Below are 6,898 nucleotides of genomic sequence, written 5' to 3'. Positions count from 1 at the left end.
GGAAGGCACCACCAGGGTCACAGAATCATTGTAAAAGGAGAGAATTTGTTAAATAACATTCTCATGTGATCCTATGAAAATTTTCCCCCTAGCTTCTCTGAAACTCCCTGCGGCTCCATTTTTGCTGTAAAGCTGGCATTCGGCTTTTTCTGACCATATGATCAAGATTGACTGACCTGACACAGAAGCAATTTAATACCTCTAGGTGCATCGGTTCACCCTGACCTACATCCTAGTTCTTGTTGATTGACTGAGCAAAGAAAGGTGAATACTCATTTCCCCTCTCTGAAAATCAAGAAATGCATCAGAAAGAATAAAAATCCTTCCTGGATGTTGAAGCTAATCAAGAAACACTCTGCTACAGGATAAATACAACATAAATACAGCACAGACACACATTCACTGGACAGAGTTTAAGAACTGAGAGCAAGAGCTGCTCTGCTGTCCTTGTCTCCTATAAGGGAGCTTTCAAGACTTACAAACAGCTGGTGTCCAGATAATTTAGACATTTGCAGGCAGAACTCCTTGAAGAAGTAAAGAGGAACCTATTGCAAAGGCCTGAGCAACTGAGGTCTGTGGCGATTCATCCTGCCCACAAGGCAGGCAGCTGTTTTCATCAGAATTTGCAGCTTTCGGGTGGACCTACTGGGCCAGTATCTTTCCTCCTGCAAAGCTATTAAAGTGAGTGGAATTACAGATGGGATGAACTTGGCTCTTTAGGTGTGGGAGAAACTATTTCCAGTACTGACATATGGATATTAGCACTCCTTTATGCAGGGCTTACAGACAGGCTTTAGGAATGTTTACAAGGTGAGAAGGACAATGAAAGAACATGTAAAATCATTTCACCCTGATTCATCTTTGGAAGGAACTCTACGTGTGGATCACTCTCGTTCTAGTTGGTTGTGCCTGCCAGAACCCTTTCTTCTAGCTCTGAACCTCATAGCCCTCCTACACCAAGGAATTTGGGTTCTGTCCAACGGAGGGCTGGGAAGAACATATACATTTCCTCCAGACTCCTACATGCTTCTCATCTTGGGGACTAAGGATAATGCTGCTGAAAAGTACATGTGAACTGACTAAAAATTTCTGAAGAGCTGGTATGAAAGAGCACTCTGGCAAACCCTCCTGTTATCCGCTGTGGGCAGTGCCCTGAGTCTAGGAAGCAAAGCCCTCGTTTCCTTTTTGGCAAGCAAAGGATGGCAACTGTACCCCAACTGCAGAAGAACTTTTAGGAAACCAAACCATTCGCTCTCATCAGCCACTGTGCCTGTATCCAAGGAGATTATACATGTCCCGAGTCCACTCATACTAAAATAATAAACTGAGCCAAGCACTGTGTTTTTACACCCAGTGGACCAGCTGCCTTTCAAGGTTGCAGAATTTGAAGAACAAGAGTGAAGTTATGCAGACAGTCAAACCAGCAGCTCTGATGGATACCACAACACAACAATCCATTTGTTGGACAATGGCCACTAGAGGAGCTGACCATAATGTCACACTGTTTGCTAGGTACCCCTCGTTTAACACTTATTTGCTTCTTTTGTCATGAGTTCTCTGCATTCTAGAAAGCTGCTGTAGTGGTCAGAAGGTGTTACCTAAACTTATTTTACACTGTCCCTCCTAATAAATGTGTGACTTTAGACATTTCTGTAATGTTATATAATACATACAAGAATAGGGTGTGGGAAGCTCCCAACTGTTAATGCTACAAAGATACAGTGTCAATCCTCAATCAAAAGTGAGTTTAGCTTTGACATAAAGGTGCGAACTGTTTCATTTCACATCACAGTAGAATTTGGCCAGGCATTCTCAGAATTTAATCACAATTAGCCTCAGTGTGTGAGGCATAGAGAACATTTGGATACATGGGAACAATTGCAAACTGATATTCTCTTCTAGCATTCCTATCTTGCTGCTGCTACTTCAGTTACTGCTTTTCTGCTAATGTATCTTCAGATACTGATGCCAATATACAAGTTCAGAAGTGACGAGTAACTGCTTGGTTTGAATATTGGAAATGAAACATCAAGATTGAAACCAGCATGATAGTGCTTAATTTAATTGTATGTATGCCTAAATACATTACAGAAAACAGGTAACAAGAGGAGAAATTTCTGAAACAGCACCCAGGAGCTTGTGGTCTGAGTGATCACCTGTGAGTTAGGGCTCGGAGATTTTATGTGTCATTTTGCTACTGACACCTGAATAAACTGAGCTACTTCATTAGGCTCTTTTTACACAAGCTGTCCCTTAAATGACACTAATCACTACAGTCTTTACATGCTTCCTTCCTGAAACTTAATTCATCAATGTTCATGAAACAGAATGAGACCATCAGGCAAAATGTGTTAGGTATGTGAAAACATTACACTGGCTTCCATACTATGGCAATTCTGCAGGGAACTTTTAAAAAGGAAGCAAACCCTTGCATTTCACATACTATTTTGGTTCTGAAAACACTTCCAAGGCCAACTCAGGTAAGAGCAGACGTCAGGTTTATTTACATCTGCATACAGACATCTACGTATAGATAAGTGCACAGGAAATAACAGCCAGAAGTATGATTATGGGCACTTTCCCGTTAAGAAAGGAAGATGAGAAAGGACAGAATGGTGTTTGACAGTGCAGAAATGCTCACTCATGGCTTTTATTTCCTTCCAAAACAGTTCAACAGTGTAAAAACTTCACCCTTGCAATTCAACCAAGGTCACTGAGACCCTCTGTGTTGTGGTGAGCTGGACCAGCTCATACAAGCCAACAGCTTTATTTATGCATAAAGTATGTAAAAAATGAAGTTACAGTTTTGGGAAGTGATTGTGGACCACGGGAACAACTATCAAATGATTCACTGCCTTTAAGCAGGTAGGACATAGAACCTATTCAGATATGACCTTTTTATGTTCTTTCTCCCTGCTTCCCTACATTCCCTACACTCTTTGCCATTTCTGTCTTCACGTAGGTCTCTTCCTGAAAACAGAAAGTTTTTGAAGACACTAAAACTTCTGAAGAGGAAATTCAGTAATCTAATTTTAATTAAGAATAAGCAAACCTTTGAGATGCATACACTGTTAGTAGCTGCAAAAATGTAATATTCACTTTGCATTAAAAGTAACAACAGTTGGAACCCAGAAGATAAACACATCTTGCAGATGGCAGCAATGGCACCCTAGAATTCCCCCTGAACATATTTATACATTTTCATAACCCCTTGTTCTATCTTGACACTTTCAAGTTCTACAGCCCCTTTCTTGGAGGTATTTTCTATCTGCTTTCAAGCAGCACGTAGGGACTATGGAATTTTGTTCAGCTTGATATGAAGAACCTATATGGTATCTCTTCTATTGTTGCTTTTTTTACCTCCAGATGTTCAACTGCCTATGAGAGTACTCAAAGAAACATAGTTATGCTGTATTCCAATACTGAATCAGTTTAATTGAAAAAATAACGTGTGATGTGTACAGTAAGGGAATTTTAAATTAACTCCCTAGCATATTCATGGTTAAATATGATGGTTTTGCTTTCTAATAGGATATTACACAGTGTTACTAAATGATTCTGGCTAAAAAAAATAACGAATGCAACCCTCATATCAGCATACTACAGGGAGCCAAGCGCACATCACAGAATATACCATATACCAGCGAGGACAGCAGGCTGCATTCAGCCACTGCAGCCTGATCCCAGTCATTTTGTTCTTTCAGCAATGGTGATGTTCTTGCACTCATGGAAACCTGCACTAGCAAGAACAACCTGATCTCAAGTGATAACTTGTCATGCCTGATTGATGCTTAGGACTAGCTGGAGTTACATGGCAGTAAAATCTCATATGTGCTAAGCACACATATGCACATATAGGCACAGCAGAAGCTCATTGCAAAGCTCCTGGTGCTACTGCCACTGCCTTTGTTGTTCTGCTAATAGCACAGAACTGTGACGATAAATACCCAAATAGGACAGATGTAAATTTGATGGATGAAGTACTGTTTTCTCTAACAATCTAGACCGAAATGTTAAATTTTCCCCTGTATTTATCACATACCCTTCTGGCATGCATTGGCAATAGGCTCACTCATCCTTCTAAATGGCTGCAAATAGCTGTCAAGTCCACAGCATCCAGTGCATACAAGCCTTTGTGCATTGGTGCTATTGAAAGCAGGTCTGTTACCTGCTGCTTTTACAATAGAATCATTTTGGTTGGAAGAGATCATTAAGATCACCAAGTCCAATCATAAGCCTTTCGGTACTTGAAAGGAGCCTGTAAGAAAGATGGGGACGGACTTTTTAGAAGGGTATGTTACGACAGGACAGGGGGTAATGGTTTTAAATTGGAAGAGGGGAGATTCAGGCTAGACATGAGGAAGAAATATTTTACAATGGGGGTGGTAAAATACTAGAACAGGTTGTCCAGGGGGGTGGTAGATGCCCCATCCCTGGAAACATTCAAGGCCAGGCTGGATGGGGCTCTGATCAACCTGATGTCCCTGCTCATTGCAGGGGGGGTTGGACTAGATGAGATTTGAAGGTCCCTTCCAACCCAAACTATTCTATGATTATATTCTATGATTCTATAGCAGGGCAGACAATTAAGCAATTAACAGATGACTGTTTGTAGCAATCAGCAGATGGGTGATACTCATGCAGGCCTTGGTTTTCATGGAGAAGGACTTTTACAAGGAAATCACATTTCTCCCTGCAGCAGCAGTAAATAGCCTGGAAGTGCAGCAGGCAATTGGCTTTAGAGGTCAAGAAGAAATCTCACCCAGGCTTCCTACTGCCAGGCAGCTTTCAGCTGATGCTGGCTCTGAGGTGAGCGTAGCCTGCAGCGTGTAAAGTGGCAAACACCCATTGGCTGTGTTCTGGGATCTGGCTGGATCATGCATGTGCTTTGGTGTGAGGCCCCTGATGTAGTCTTGCTTCTACAAAGGCATGTCAAGTGATGTCACTGGTGGGATTTGAGTAGTGCATTTGTGTAAGCTACTCCAGTAGTAAGCTAGAGAAATTGTCTGTGTCAGTCTGGAGGAAGTCTCTTAACTACCGCAGCACTCATGGAAACAGAAACTCTTGGACTGCATGATATTGCAGCTGGGGTATTCACCAGATCAGGAAAGATGAGGAAATATCTGTGTGGGACAAATTAAAGTGGCTTCTCCATTTCTTACTTGGCTTAAAGCATACATTTATACGCTGAAAATGAACTTGTTTTACTGTTGCTGATGTGCTCCTTTTATTTTTGAATTGAGATATCCTATTGAAAGGGCTTGACTCAGAGCATACTGCTGTATTTCATTGATGCTTTTAGCACTTTGTGTTTCCTAAAGTTTTTAAAACAACAAATTTGGAATCAGACCGTGGCTTGTGATTTGCAACTATAATAAAGCCTGGTGGGCACTGTACATAACTTTCTTCTGTGGCCATGGTTATTTAGTGACTGCTTCCAGCTTATTATTGTTAATGGACATTTTCAACTACACCAATGGCATTTTGCTTTCTAAAGAGCCATTCGCATTCCTGGAGTGACCAACAAATCCTTTTGTTTAAATAAGAATCCAGCACAAGTTTGTCACAAGACATAGAATTTTATGTCATATCTGTGTTACTAAGGTGCTGTGTCTAACAGTGCTTCTGGTTTAGCTCACAGGAAATCAGGTTAATCTTTAGTATCTGCCATGCTTTTCTTGCAGCATAGCAATATTCTCAAAATAACAATTATTATTTGGTTACTAGAATATGGATATAACATTTGGAGAAATTGTAAAAGCATTTTTCCTATAATTTTCTTTCCCAGAAGAGTACTGGAATATTGGAGAGGTGGAATTAAAATGTAAATGTTAATTGAAACTATGCTTAATTTATTTTAGCAGTGTGGTGCACATTAAATATAGTTAATTAGAGAGCACTGGATTTTATATTTATTAAATTAATAAATTTATATATTGTGCATTTCCAGTGCTTGGAGTTACATGGAAGATACTTATTCACCCATTTTGAAAAAAAAAATTACTTGAGACAATGGAAGTCTTCCAGTAACTCAGCTTTGGAATGAATCTAGTATTCTGGCCGGACATGAAATACACTCTCACTTCCAGCCCTGGGAGTCTAATTTTTTTGTGGCTTTCTATAATGCCAGCATTTAAATTCAAAATTATTCTTTGAGATCTAGTGAAAGCAAGTGTGTTGATTTTGGCTACCAGCATCTGTAATATGGTCTCTCCCATTAACACTGACTTGTCCTTCCTCACATTAAAGCCTACACAGTGTCTTACTTTGATGCTGCAGTCCATTTTTGTGAAATGCTTTTTGAACAGAAGCTTTTCAATAGATAAGTTTACAGTCCCAAAGAGTATACAGGTACTGTATACTCTTGTATACTGTTGTATTATTGCATGCATTTAGTTTTCAGTTTCTAGTTGCATCCAAGTAAAACATCTACACACTTCTCTGGCAAAAACATCTGCAGTTTCTGAGTAGTGTCTGGACGTATCAGTTGCCTTAGTTTATTTGGGTCTTTCGTCAGGATAGCAAAACACCTCTCTTTCTTTCTTTCTTTCTTTCTTTCTTTCTTTCTTTCTTTCTTTCTTTCTTTCTTTCTTTCTTTCTTTCTTTCTTTCTTTCTTTCTTTCTTTCTTTCTTTCTCTCTCTCTCTCTCTCTCTCTCTCTCTTTCTCTCTTTCTCTCTTTCTCTCTTTCTCTCTTTCTCTCTTTCTCTCTTTCTCTCTTTCTCTCTTTCTCTTTCTCTCTTTCTCTCTTTCTCTCTTTCTCTTTCTCTCTTCCTTCCTTCCTTCCTCCCTTCCTCCCTTCCTCCCTTCCTCCCTCCCTTCCTTCCTCCCTTCCTTCCTCCCTTCCTTCCTCCCTTCCTTCCTCCCTTCCTCCCTTCCTCCCTCCCTCCCTCCCTTCCT

This window comes from Streptopelia decaocto (genome assembly GCF_964273445.1).
Source record: "Streptopelia decaocto genome assembly, chromosome: 7".
Taxonomy (NCBI): domain Eukaryota; kingdom Metazoa; phylum Chordata; class Aves; order Columbiformes; family Columbidae; genus Streptopelia; species Streptopelia decaocto.
This window is presented reverse-complemented; position numbering follows the sequence as displayed.